The 13,370-nt window shown below is 40.6% G+C and overlaps 1 long non-coding RNA gene across 1 annotated transcript; it reads left to right on the forward strand.

The window, feature by feature from the left end:
• The first annotated feature begins 4 nt into the window (after nt 1–4).
• On the forward strand, nt 5–12,854 carry LOC311609344. Its single transcript, XR_014783363.1, has 3 exons — nt 5–71; nt 9,583–9,806; nt 11,716–12,854. It is a non-coding gene; the product is annotated as an uncharacterized lncRNA (long non-coding RNA).
• Nucleotides 12,855–13,370: the final 516 nt, after the last annotated feature.

Genomic DNA, 13,370 nt, shown 5'->3' on the forward strand with positions numbered 1-13,370 from the left:
GTGGGGCGGAGTTTGGAGCGAAATGTTTGTGTGAAGTCTGCGGGACTATCGTGGAACTTTTAAGTAGTTATGTATGTATTCTGCAACCGTTAACATCAGTTTTTATATTCTGAACATTTTATGTTTACTTTTGTCAACTACCCTAATATTGGACGTCCTCGGTAATTTTTTTTTACTAAGGTCTATTATAATGATATTTGGAAATTTTCTTCCATTTTAATTTGTAAGGACTTGCAAATAGTGATTCCTAAATTTTACTTAAAAAAAAAACACAACTGAACTGTAAATATTGATTTATAAGATTATGACTACTTTTATTTGCTTTATTTTGTTATACAGAGTCTCACTATGTGTCCCTGGCTGTTTTGGAACTCACTCTGTAGACCAGTCTGGTCAGGAATTCATCCCAGTGATCCACCTGCCTCTGCTTTCCGAGTGCTGAGTGGGATTAAAGGCTTATGCCACGACGTCCAGTTTAGATTATGAGTTTAAAATTTTGTCAGTTTCATACATGTATAAAATTTATTTTGGCCATTTTCACTCATTAACATTATAGTTTGGGCCGAGTAGTGGTTGTGCACGGTCTTCAATCCGAGTACTCAAGAGGCAAAGGCCGACAGATCTCTGAGTTCGAGGCCAGCCTGGTCTACAACAGGCCTGCTAGGGCTACACAGATAAATCCTGTCTCGAAAAGCCAAAACAACAACAACAACAGAGGCTACAGTCAGGGTGGGAGTAGGAGAAGTGTCCAGTGTGAGACCTTACACCACACTTGCAGAAGACCCAAGTTTGGTTTCTTGCACCTTTGGTGGCTCACAACTGCCTATAACTCCGTGTCTTGGGGATCATTGCTCTTTCTGCCTCAGTGGCACTGAACTGTTATGCACACACATGTAGCTAAAACACTTATATATAAAATAACTATCTTTAAAAAATGTTGGGTGCTGGACAGATGTTACTGCAATTAAGAGCATTAACTGCAGCTGAGTGTGGTGGCGCAGCCTGTAATCCCAGGACTGGGGGAGGCAGAGGTAGGTGGCTCTCTGTGAGTTTGAGGCCAGCCTGGTCTACAAAGTGAGTCCAGGATAGCCAAGATTACACAGAGAAACTCTGTCTCTTAAAAAAAAAAGGTATTAACTGCTCTTTCTGAGGACAAGAGTTTGATTCCCAGTTCCTACATCACGTGGCTCACGACCACTGGGACTTCATTGCATCCACTGCCAGCATCCACAGATACAGAAATAAGGATGGTAAGATGGCTCTGCAGGTACAAGGCAGGTACTACCAACCTGAGCACAGTGTCAGGTCCCTGGAACTCACATAGCATAAATACGAAAAATAAAATTAAATGGCTGTTCATGCTGCATTCAAGTTATTGTATTTTGTGGCCTGAATGTTTCTTAAATATTTGTTTTTATGCATATGAATGTTTTACTTGCATATGTGTCTGTGTGCCATGTGTATGCAGTTCCTGCAGAGGCCAGAAGAAGGTGTCTGATCCTCTGGGATCAGTGGTGGCAGTGGTGAGCTGCCATGTGTGTTGGAATCAGACCTGGGACCTCTGGAGGAGTAGCCAGTGCTCTTAACTTGCAATGTTTCTGGCTCCTAATTTCCTGTAAGGATTCAGTTTTTGAAATATTATTATATTGTTCTATGGATTATTGTTTTGCTTATGTGTATGTGAGTGCCCCCATGTAAGTGCCTGGTGCTGGAGTAAGTCAGAGAAGGCTTCTGAAACCCTGGAACTGAAGTTACAGCTGACTGTGAGCCTGAGAACAAAGGGTGCTTATGTTTATGGAGAGGCAGAGGGTTAAACATATGTGTATGTGTACTGCATGCATGTACTGCATGCACATGAGTGTCTGGGCAGGCTTCCCCATGTTCAAGCATGCAGAGCTTAGGGGAGGATATTGGTTGTCATGCTGCCAATCAGACCTAGTGTCTGCAATTACAAAAAAAAAATGTGCTTAAGCACTGAGTCATCTTTCCAGCACCCATGTGGGTGCTGGGAATCAAAACTGGGTGATCTCACTCATTATGATCATTTCTAGTTCAATCCATTTGGCCACAAATTTCGAGAATTCCTTGTTTTTAATAGCTGAGTAGTATTCCATAGTGTAAATGTACCACAGTTTCTTTATCCATTCTTCTACTGAGAGACAGAAAGACTCAAATGGTATATACTCATTTATATCTGGACACTAGCCCAAGGGGCATGTCCCATGAAAATCTTCACTTACCAGGAAAGTGGATCAGAGGGGATGATTTCCTATTGGGACTTTAGGCAAGAGAAGCATGGGAGAATGAGGAAATAAAAGGACCCAGAAGGTCCTAGAAAACTACAAGAAGGCGGATCTGGGTCCCGCTCAAACTATGGCACCAGCCAAGACAATACATGCAGTAAACTTCAAACCCCTAGCCAGATCTAGCCAATGGACAGGACATTCTCCAAAGTTGAGTGGAGAGTGGGGACTGACTTTCACATGAACTCTGGTGCCCCATATTTGACCAAGGCCCCTGGAAGGGGAGGCCTGATGGCACTCAGAGGAAGGATAGCAGGCTACCAAGAAAAAACTGGATACCCTATGAGCATATACAGAGGGAGGAGGTCCCCTCAGTCACAGTCATAGGGGAGGGGAGTAGGGGGAAAGTGGGAGGGAGGGAGGAACGGGAGGATACAAGGGATGGGATAACAATTGAGATGTAATATGAATAAATTAATAAAATATTAAAAAAAACAAAACTAGGTCATCTGCTAGAGCAATTAAGAAAACCAGATTTATTTTAATTCCTTGTGATTGGGTGTTTTGCCTGTATGTATGTCTGCATGTTGTACTTTCAGTGCCCAAGCAGCCTGGAAAAGGGTGTCAGATCCTCTGTAACCAAAATTACACACAGTTGTTAGCTTCACTGGGTGGTGGGAACTGAACTAGGGACGTTTTTCAGGAGCAGCAAGTGCCCTTAACTTCGGAGACCTGACGTTCTTGGTAACCTCTTATGGATTTTGCGTATAACCATTTGATTTACTCTTTTGTACTTTTGCATTCATATATTCACAATACAAAGTTTTGGCAAAAGTGCATTTTAAAAGTTGTGTAACTAGTAAGAAGTTGCATATATTGGTTTTTGGTTTCTTGTTCATTCAAAAATTTGAAACTTAAGAGGTTTTTTTTTTAGTGTTTTTGTTTGTGTATATATGTATGTGTTTGTGTGGCTGTATTCCATGTGTGTATGAGTGCTCAAGGAGGCCAGAAGATACCCTGGAGTGATAATTTCAGGAGGTTGAGATCTCCCCTATATAGGTGCTGGCAGCTGAATATGGCTTCTCTGGGAAAGCAAGAAGTGTTCTCTGCCGAGCATGTCTGCAGCCTCGAAGCTTATGTTTTCATAGAAGAGTAAGCTGATTTACTACTTTTGGCCACCATGCACCGTTTTACTGTATAAAAATCCTTTATGAAGAATGGATAAATGTCTGTTGACAAGTGCTGACTTTTTTTCCAGGTTTGTCTGTTATAATTCTTAATAATAACTTCTGTAATTTTCTTCCACTGTTGTACACAATTCCTGATGTGAGGTCTATTGGTTTACATACACGTTTTTCTAGATATTGCACAATTTCTCTCCAAACAAATCATACTTATTTATACTTCTGCCATTTCTTGGTGGCAGATTTAATATTAGATAATTGTTTTCGATTGAGTTGGTCTGACTGCTGATTGAGTTTAAGCTTGTGCCCATCATGGGAATTTCTTTCATTGTATTTTGTGACTTGTCTGTACTTTTGTGCATACTTGCCCTTTTTTTTGTAGGGGAGGGGTGAAACAGGGTATCACTCTGTAGCCTTGGGCTGCCTGGAACTCACTATGTAGATAAGGCTGGCCTCTAACTCACAGAGTTCCCCCTTTATCTGACTCCCAAGTGTTGGGATTAAAGGCATAGACCACCATGATTGGCTTTACTTGTTCGTTCATTGGTTCTTCCTCCTTTCCTTCCTTCCTTCCTTCCTTCCTTCCTTCCTTCCTTCCTTCCTACCTTCCTTTCTCTCCTCCTCCTCCTTCTTCCTCCCCTCCCTATCTCCATCTCTCCATCTCTCTTTCTAGGTCTTAAGATATTATATGTACACATTTTGACCTCCAACTATATTTCCAACCCCTATTTTTATTTTTATTTTTATTTTTATTTTTGAGGCAGGGTCTCATGCAGCCCAGGCTAGCCTCAAGCTTGCTATGTAGCTGAGGGTGGTCTTGAGCTTCTGATTCTACTGCTTTCCCTTGCTGGACATTGGGGTGACAGATGTATCCTACTGCGCTCTGTTTGTTTGGTACTGGGGATGAAATTCAGAGCCTGGGTATGCTGAGTAAGTACAGAGGCAGTGAGCTACATCCCTGCACAGCTCTATGGATTTTACTAGAAAGAGTCTTGCCCTGCCTTTCAAGCCTTTCAGAGTATAGTTTTTTATTTTTTGAGCATGGTCCTCTGGCCCAATGCTTGTACTGAGTTTCCTACTCTGGAGAGTTGGGGCTTCTGAGAGATTGGATGCTGATGGCGTCACTCGTTAGTCACTGGCTGCTTTGGGACTCTGACCAACTCCTTTGTCGACAAGATCCACATTTGGAGTTCTGAAATCCTATCTAAGCTTTTATTTGACAGTCCCATCCTTGCTTCTCTCTTGTCTATGTTGGTATGACACTCCCACCTCATTTGCTATTTTTATCTTCTCTTTATCATGGCTTCTGAAGTTACTGAGTTTGGAGACCTTAAAACTGTTACTCTATATTCCCGGATTTTAGAGCTAACTTAGTCCTTTACAGCCAGGTGAGCAGAAAACTGAGTTACAGCTGACTTCTGTTGATTCTGCTAGGTTTGCTGGCAAGCAGAGTTCATTTTCCGGAAAGGGCTGTGTGGAATCTTCAGCTCCTCAAGTGTGTAGACAAGGCACAGCTCCTGCATTTTGTGGCTGTAAAAGTGGTGGCTTGGATGGCCTGGCCTGGAACCATCAACTGTAGCAGTGGATTTTTGATTCTACAGTTTTCTGAACATGACTGGGCCATAAGTTCAGTTGTGCAATGTGGTTTTAAGAGGTACACTTGGGAGCTTAGCCTAACGCTGATCTTTGGACTGCTCAAAGCTGGCTGGCTACCCTTTGGCTATTCTGGAAAGAATTCCTTTTAATTTAAACTAACTAAAAATGGACTCCGTTCATGCAGTAGAACTGCCACCAATGCTGTTGATTCCTTCTTTCTCTGGTTTGGTGCTGTCGTGCTATATTTCCAAGAGGTTCAAAGTGGATTATTGTAAGGGAGTTTGGTTCCATCCTTGGTCATGGGTTTTGGTAATATGGTCTTAGGATCATGTACCACCATCCATTAACTATGGTTAATGCTTGCACTTCCTTTTCATAGGCATAAGAGAAATTTTGGCTAGGGGATAGAAAGATTCTAATGATTAGAGGATCAGAGAGTTTGTTAGACAGTTAAGTTTTCTTGGAAGCACCAGAGTTCAATAGCAAGCTATAATAAAGTTTATTTCTAATCCAAGAGTATTCTAGCATGACATAGTAACTCTTCCCTTTTCTGATAAAAAATAGTTCTTTTCCCACCCTAGCCTGGCTGGTATTTTAACAGAAGTCACAAGTTACAGTCAGCTTTATTCATGATACCAAGTAATGGCACCAATTCTAACAAAATTCTACCTCTTAAAATAACGGAACTGTAGCCACTCTAGCTGACTCTGCTAAATTTAGTACTGAAATAATGTAAGATTTAAATCAGAGCATTTTTTAGTGCACATTGAAGTTTGGTTCTAAACATTTACAATCATAGGATTCTTTCAAAGTAGTTTTGGCCTCATAAAATCATACCTCCAGATCTCCTTAAGGTTGATTATAATACTCAAAACAAAGTAACACAGACTGGAAGAAAAGATTTTCAATGACTTATCTTGATAAGGAACGGCTGGCCAAAATGCACAAAAGAACTCTTAAAGTCAACACTAAGACCAACCTGATTGAAAAATGTGCAAATTTGATAACTCTGAGGGTGTATTAATGACACAAATATGCTATAGTAACAGCAACTGTTTAATTGGACTTAGGGCCTCCTCAACAAGGGAAAATCATTCCTGCTACAGGAAACCTATGAAACCACCCCGTGCTAGTGATGCCATGGGTATTGCAGAAGAATCTGAAACCTCTAGTTTGTGAAACCATCATAATCCTTAACAATAATCTACAAACATTTGCCCTTATACTACAAATAAATGTAGCCTTTATCCCTCCTCAAGGAAGCTTGTTTGCAACAGATGGAGACCCCTACAGCAAAACTCAACCAAAGCGCAGAATTGTGGAGCCCAGTCCCAAAAGATACACTTAAAAAACACTCCTGTACCTAACGCTAATGGAACATTTCAGAAGAGGGGGTAGAAAGACTGCAACAGTTAGAGGATCAGGGAGTTTGTTGTGAAATTGTGTCACCTAGTAACATCAAAAGCTACACCTGTGAAATCTCATCAACATGACTGTCCAAACGTGAGCAGAACAAGGATGACACCAACAGACATGCAAAACTAGATCAAGAATGCCATGAAGCCTCAACTCTATACAAAGAAGTGAAGATAAGTAAAGAAACCTAGGAGCAGAAGACATGGTTTTCAGAAGAACACACCAATTGATTGTTCAGTGCCAAATGGATAGGCCTAAAACATACATACAGGCAGCATTATACTTACTGAACAGGTTGTATTTAGGTGTGTGTGTGTATGTATGTATACATACATACACACACACACACACACACACACACACACACACACACACACACACAATGGAAAAAGAGACCATGCATGAAGGAGAATGGGCAGGAGTATGTGGGAGAGGATTTAGAGGGAGGAAAGAGAAAGAGAAAAAAAATCATAATCTCAAATATTAAAAAAATTTAAAACTTCTAAAGTATTCTACCCACAAAAGAAAAATGTACAAATGACCTAAAGAGATAGCTCACTAAAGAAAATGTACAGATGACAAGCATATGAAACACACTCTCATTCATATGTCCTTAAAACTGCAGATTAAATCAACCTCAAGACACTGTTAGGCAGAGCCTTCTAGAGGCACAGAACTGATAGAATAAATACATATTTAAATATTTATTAGATTGGCAGATACAGTACACAGATACAGTACAGGCCAGTCTAAAAATGTTGTCCTTCACACACACACCTAAAAGACTGAGAACCCAACAGCTGCTGGTCCATAGACACGGGAGTATCCACTGGAAACACTGACTCAAAAACAAACTCAAACGGTTTAATTGGTGTATGGTAAATAGTGATATTTGACAAACTCCAACCCACTAGGAGAATTAGTAACAGATTAAGGCCTCCTTTAACATTATGCTTAGAGCTCTTTGAAAATGAAGTTTAAAGATAAAGGATCATACAGGTACACCTCTGGAGGAATAGAACTCAGTAAATAAGATAGATCGACTAAAATAACCTTTTTCTTACTTTATAGCACAGATGATGAAATGATATAGTAAGAGGAGTTAGGTGTTGGTATTTGCTATTCACAAAAAGACTGGGTCAGCTATTTTTTGTTTCTCTGGAGTGTTTTAAAATTGCAAATATGGTCTGCTTTTAGCAGCGTGACATATAATAAATGCGTTTGCTTTGATGGAGACATGTTTTAGATTCTTTGAAATGGAGTTATGAGACTAATAATAAAAATAAAATTTGTTCTATTTGTACTTTCTAATTGTGACTGAACTTGTAACCCTGGACATGTAATGAAAAATCAAACACATGTCCAGGGACAAAATGATATAATCTGTACATCTTGAATGATCATTTGTCTGTCTCTGTTCTGTGAAACCTGTATAAAGCGGCAACCTGATTGCTAATCAGAGATACAAGATTCCATTACCCAGGGCACCTGACTCACCCCTCACCTGACTCACCCCTCCACCGAAGACTCCTTATCTCCTCTCTGGGGAGTCCTGTCAATGTGCCGGGGCTGGATCTGGCAGTCCATGATCCCCAACCAGGAGAGCTGCGTTCTGTTATCAGTGAAGGAATGTAGGACCAGCCACACAACAGGGTAGGACTGGCTAGTGACACACAGGGCCAGTGGGGCAGAGCGCTAAGCTTTTTCTCACACCCCCGACTATTTGGGCTGCTACCAGAAGTTCTATGCACACTTAGGGCGAATCTTCCCACCTCAAATAACCCGATCAAGAAACCCCCTTACTGGTGTGTGCTTAGCAGTTATCTCTTAGTTTCTTCCAGATCTTGTCAAGCTAACAAGGAAGATTAACCACCATAGATACCACTATACACTTTTAATGAAGAAAATATAAAGCACTGACAACAAATGCTGGGGAAGATGCAAAATGGGGCATAGCCGTTTGGAATATAGTTCCACAGTTTCTTACAAAAAAACCTGAATTTGACTGTAATCCATCAATACCGTTCCTTACTATTTACATACATTCATTAAAAACATGCCTGCACCAACCTACACACTCTTGATTGTAGCACCTTTATTCGCAATTCCCAAAGCAAGGAACAAGCAACATTGTTAAAAAATAGTACCGTGAGGGCTGGAGAGATAGCTCATAGGTTAAAAGCACTGGCTGCTCTTCCAAAGGTCCTGAATTCAATTCCCAGCAACCACATGGTGGCTGACAAGCATCTATAATGAGATCTGGTGCCCTCTTCTGGTGTGCAGGTAGGTGTCTGGTGCCCTCTTCTGGTGTGCAGGTAGGTGTAAAGGCAGGCAGAACACTATATACCTAACAAATAAATAAATCTTAAAAAAAAAAAAAAGAACTGCTGTGATATGAGGAGATAGTGAGCTTCTATCCCCTCATACCCAAGAGGAATATACCTGATGCACAGTTTTGCTTGCATCAAAGCCTGGAATGCTCAAGATGGGTCCCTGGCTACTGCATACTTTTATAATTCCATTGTGAACACTTGGCTACTGAATACACATTCCATCTTAAACCCCAAGTCTGAGCTTCTAAATATGTTGAGAAATAGTAGACCCAAATCCTTTCTTAAAGATGGTATCTGTAGTGACATATTGGCTTCTGCACTGAAGGAATAGCTGTCTACAAAGCTGAAGTGTGTATTTGACTCCTTTTTGGCACACTAGAAAGTCACATAAAAGTGACAGGCTCTCAGTGTGTCCACACTTGGAAAATTAATTCTCTAAACTGATTTTAGAGATCTCTACAGGTGGTCAGATCTTAGAAACATAGGATCAGAATGGTGTCACTTTTGGCTGGTCTAAAATGTTGTCTTTGGCTCCTGTACCCTGCATGAAATCTTGTTAATTATGATTGTTTTTCCTAGTTAGAACTCCTTTTGGAGAGTTTTTTTAAAAAAAAACATTTATTTTTATCACATTACTACACAAAATATTTTTATTGGTGTCAAAATGTCCAGCTATTGCCAAGAGTATTTCATTTTAATTTCTTGAAACTATTGGAAGGTTAATAGATTTTGATAGTGTTTGTGCTGTAGTGTTGAATCACACGTTACTGACATTCACGGTCATTTTCATATTACATTGTCTTTGTACAGAGTAAAGCATCAGAAGTCCTTGTGACTGCCCACTAATCACCGTGGCCAATGACTGCACCTTCTCTTTAGAAGATGATGAGTAGAAAACTATTTTCATGGTTACCCATTATCTGTTTTTTAGCATGATGCTATTTTACTTCAGAATTCATCAAGTCAATTTTTTCCTGCTTATAAAACAATATCTATTTTAATGAAACTAGAAACATCCTTAATAGTAAAATTAGGTAAGAAAGTTATCATATTACTTGGCTGTTTAGTTTGCCCTTACAGATGTCATTCAAGAAAACACAACCTTGAAGCCAGGCATGGTGGCTCATGTCTGTAACCCCAGCATTCAGGAGGCTGAAGAGAAAGGTCACTGAAAGCTTGTGTTCTGCCTGGGCTACCGCGTGAGTTCTAGGCCTCACCATAGGTAGGCCCTATTTGAAAACAAAACTAAACAGGCCACACATACTCTTTCTATAGTTTTTCTTGAGGTTTTCATTGTTTAGCTTCAAAGATGATTCTGGATCTTCCTGTCTCTGTCCACCCTCTTTGGAGCTCAGGGTTATCCGTATGTGTTGGGCACAAAATGCCCTTTGAATGTTTCACTTGGAAACTGCATTTAGAGAACCTGAAGAGTAAGCTGAAGTAGCAACCTTGTTCTTTGTCCTCAGTTTTGCAGCACATAGAAGAAACCATCAAAACCATCAGGCATCATGGAAGAATAACATCTGACTTAGAGCAAATCTGCGGAATGTGTGCATTGTATTCTACTTTGCTTGGATCCTACACATCTGCTGTGGAATGAACCTCACACACTGAAACCTTAAATTTAACCAGATTTTCATGATGTTTGTTGATGGGGTCCGTGTTAGTCACATTGCCAAGTGCGGTGTGTCTTGGCTCACAGTTTGAGGAGACACGCTCCTTCCTGCTAGGGAAGACATGGTGAAAGGACCCAGGCAGCTGGTGACATTGCTTCTACAGTCATGAAGCAGAGACTGATAAATGCTAGTTCCCAGCTTGTTTTCTCCTTTCTATTCAGTCCAGGCCCCCAGGCCAAACAATGGTGCTGCCCAAATCCAGTATGAATCTTCCCACGTAACTTAGCTCAATATAAATAAACTCTCTCACAGATGTTCGCAGAGGTTTGTTCCCAAGGTGATTTTATACCCTGTCTAGTTGTCAAGCAATAGAACGTACTACATGGCCTTTTGGAGATGACACATTTAGGGGAAATAATAAGGACATGGCCCTCACAATAGGCTTGGTGGCCATAGAAGAAGACGCAGAGTAGACAGCTTTCCCCTGTGAGGACACAGTGAAAGGTGGCCGCCATCTGCAAGACAGGAGGTTTGCGTCCTTACCACGGTCTGACCATGTTGGAAAGCTGACCTTAGACTTCTGGCCTCTAAAACGGTGAGAAATGTCTGTGGCTTTGGGCCCTTCCTTTTTGCCCTGGAAGCACGCACTTGTACATACACCCCCCTCCCCCAAAGATGAGAAGCAGGACCTGAATGCTCGTGAGAGGTGCAGTGGGATTGCAAATGATGCTCAAGGTGAGGCAGAGAGGCGTGGCTTAGAAAAAAGCTTCAGTCATCTTTTTTATGTCGAGCCCCAACATAACAGACAGTTAATAAGAAAGCAATAATCGAGTAGAATCCCTTAATTTGTAAGTAAAATTAAGAGTTGCCCATCTGATTTGCTAATGAAGAGAAATTTTAGAAGCAGATGTTGTTTTTATATGGAACTGGCTCAAAACAAAACAAAACAAAACAAAACAAATCCCACCACCACCACCACCACCACCAAAACAAAACACCCTACCACATGATCTGGCAATTTTACACTGGGTTCATATCCAAAGTAGATGAAAGAAATCATTATCTTTATGAGCCACTTGCACATACACATTCATTGCAGTAATATTCACAGTAGCCATAACATTGACTCACCCCAGATTCAGTCTATGAGTGAGTCAAGAAAAAAGGCATGTTATATTTATGTCACAGAATACTGCTAGGTCACATAAAATAACTAAGTTGTCATTTTTAGCAGTGTGGACGGGTCTTGAGTTCATCATACTGAAGGAAATAAGCCAGGTACAGGAAAATATTGCACGTTCTCACTTGCGCTTTAATCTCCCTCCAGTGGCTATGACAAAATACCCTGACAAAGCCTCTTGCAGAAGAAAGGTTCTAGGTTCCAGCCAATCAAAGCAGGGAATTCAAGGCAACAGGAACTTGAAGCAGCTCATCACACCCGCTGTCTGGAGCAGCAGCAGAGTGGAATCGTGCTCATCAGAGTCCACGAAGGGCATGGCAATTTGTGTCTGAGAGCACCAAAGTCCACACTGAGAACTTGCAATAACTGTTCTTTTTAAATATTTGTGATGTAAGAGTATTTGTAGACCTGTTCTCCCTTGAGGCAAGACCTTTCCAGAAGCTTGGGCTCATGTTTTCTCAGCCAGGCTGGATGCCTGGAAGACCCAGTGATCCTCGTGTCTCTATCCTCTTGGGGACAGGGCTTCTAGGTAAGTGTTAGATACCTAGTGCTATGTGGGTGCTGGAATCCAAACTCCAGTCCTTATGACAGCACAGCAAGGGTTCTTGACCTCTGAGCACTCTCTTCAACCCCCGATGGTTCTTCTTTACCATGACAGGAGAACCATCAGCTAAAAATGATATATTTAAAATAATTAGCATATCACAAATTCTCAGCACATAAAAGAGACTAACAGTTGACATGATCAAAATACTTACTACATTGAATGTTACTCCTTGTAAACATGTATTGAATTGTCATAGTATAGTCCATAAGTATAAATACCATGTTTCAGTAAAAATACAAGAAAAATGTGGACTTACAGTTTTAGGTATGGATATACTACTTTGACACTCAGCATCCACCTAGGTGTGCACTACTCTTTTGCCTGGCTCTACTGAGCATTAGACAAGCTGCTAGCAGGTCATGGGATGTGCCACAAGTATGAGATGTGTAAAGAATGCAAAATATCTCATTAGTAATATTAAATATTGAGAACATGTTGAAATAATACAGCAGTTTCAGCTAAGTAAGATATTAACTTCAATTTCTTTTTACTTGTGAATTTGGCTATGAGACAATGTAGTTATGCGTGCTATGTTTCTATTGGTCAGGGCTACTCTGAATATATGATTCTGCATGTGATGTAATTAATAGAATATACATCAATTCAGTATCCGTTATGATCAATTAATGATTAACTAGCAGCCTTATCTGTGAAGTTAATGGATTTATTTAAGAACATTGTGTGGATTTTAAAAGCAGTATCTCCATTAAAAATCATATCCTCTTAGAGTCTGATCTCCACAAATCCCAAATTAAACTGTGGCTGTTAAGCCAGACGTTGGGAATGAAAGCCCTGGAGGGAGAGCCTAAGGGCTTGTGGGAAACGCTTTTGGCAGTGGAGAGGTGGCAGTTTTGGATGAGAGGAAGGGCAGGCTTTCCATGGTGGATGAAGGTGATCTTTGCACGTGTTTTGTTGCTTTCCTTTTCCCTCAAGGACGGAAAGGTGGTCTGTAATATGAAGACATTGTTACTAAGAAAACATTAATTTAGGTATTTTTTTTTTTGTAGAATCAAAAACATATTTTCCTCTGGCATAGGAATTCTCACAGGCAAGGCCTAGAATTAAAAAAACAAAAAACAGAGGAAGCCTGCTAGAAAAACATCCCAACTGAGATCATTAGTAAAAGCCAGGGACTTCTGGATTCATTAATACATGTGTGTACATAGATGGAAACAGTGTATGCTGCCATGTCAGA

This window comes from Acomys minous, assembly GCF_964271855.1.
Source record: "Acomys minous genome assembly, chromosome: 11".
Lineage (NCBI taxonomy): Eukaryota > Metazoa > Chordata > Mammalia > Rodentia > Muridae > Acomys > Acomys minous.